The 1297-nt window shown below is 36.4% G+C and overlaps 1 pseudogene; it reads right to left on the bottom strand.

The window, feature by feature from the left end:
* Positions 1–976: 976 nt before the first annotated feature.
* Positions 977–1094, bottom strand: LOC118608290 (annotated as a pseudogene).
* Between the last annotated feature and the right edge of the window lie 203 nt (positions 1095–1297).

The following is a 1297-nucleotide window of genomic DNA, read 5'->3' as shown; positions in this document are numbered from 1 at the left end:
ACATCTAAAACAGTCTGCTATACTCTAAACAATTGTACCTTGTAGCTATGATTTTTAAAATTAGTGATTATCCATTTTTGTCTTCTGCTTTATGCTTCACAGATTTCTCAGATGGTTTACTCTTATTAAAACACCTGTCTATGACTCTGAATCACAGTCAAGTTAATGATTTTGACATTAGATCATGTTATCTCTTTCTGTCTCTGTTAATTGTTCTTGCCTCCCTTCTTTATTCCTCATTGTCTTAGATCAGGTTCACTAGGAAAAGACTGAGATAGAGATCTATGTTCAGAGGTGTTTGTTGTTGTTGTTGTTTGCTTTGTTTGTTTTGTTTCTGAGGAATGTGGGTGTGATACCACTGAAAACAGCATGTGAGAGAAAGTGAGGGAAGCACAATTACTTAGAGGCAGAGTTTACATGTGAAGCAGTTAAAGAAAGACTTTAAGCATTTTGAGGGGAGCTCTGGAGCTGAGACAGCACTTCAAAGATATCCTGAAATGACAAAGGGGTCAAGTTTTTGTATCTTCACATAGGCCAGTAATTAGATGCAAGCTGGCACTAGAAAGGTAGTGTAATCTTGGGAGAGGCAGCTGCCTTGTTTGATGCCAATTACTAGGGAGGGACTCCACTATGAGTGACCAGAAGGCAGCAGATCTTGATGTTTGGGGAATGAGTGTCTCAGTCCTCAAAAGGTTTATCTGAATGGCATACTGAGTGATGTACTATAGCATCCACATAAAAACCATGTTAACGTTTGTTTTTTTTCTCTTCTAGACTTAGGTTGGAAATGTTATTTACACTTTCTTAGATGTCATCAGCTTTCACAGAGACTAAAACAAAGCAAATCTATCTATCTATCTATCTATCTATCTATCTATCTATCTATCTGTTTTTAGGCAAGGCAACCCTTGGTTGACCTCACAGATTGCAAGGACCTTTTCAGTTTACAATCCCTTATTTTTTTTTTTATTTTTCACACCTACAGCACCTGGTCTTCCTAGGTGGTCTCCCATCGAAGTACTAACCAGGCCCGACCCTGCTTAGCTTCCAAGATCAGATGGATTGGGCTTGTTCAGGATAGCATGGCCATAGACACGAATCTATATTTTTAATTCTCTCTTTCCTTTGGTAAATATATATAGATATAGATACAGATATAGATGTAGATGATATAGATATAGATATATAATATATGTTATATATATATAAATTATATGTGCGTGCGTGTGTGCGTGTATATATATATGTATACACATATACTTATGGACATATAAAATTAATGCTACATTTCAATGGG

Source organism: Rousettus aegyptiacus, unplaced genomic scaffold (genome assembly GCF_014176215.1).
Source record: "Rousettus aegyptiacus isolate mRouAeg1 unplaced genomic scaffold, mRouAeg1.p scaffold_m13_p_9, whole genome shotgun sequence".
Taxonomy (NCBI): domain Eukaryota; kingdom Metazoa; phylum Chordata; class Mammalia; order Chiroptera; family Pteropodidae; genus Rousettus; species Rousettus aegyptiacus.
Note: the sequence above shows the minus strand (reverse complement) of the source record. Positions and strands in the feature narration are given on the sequence as shown.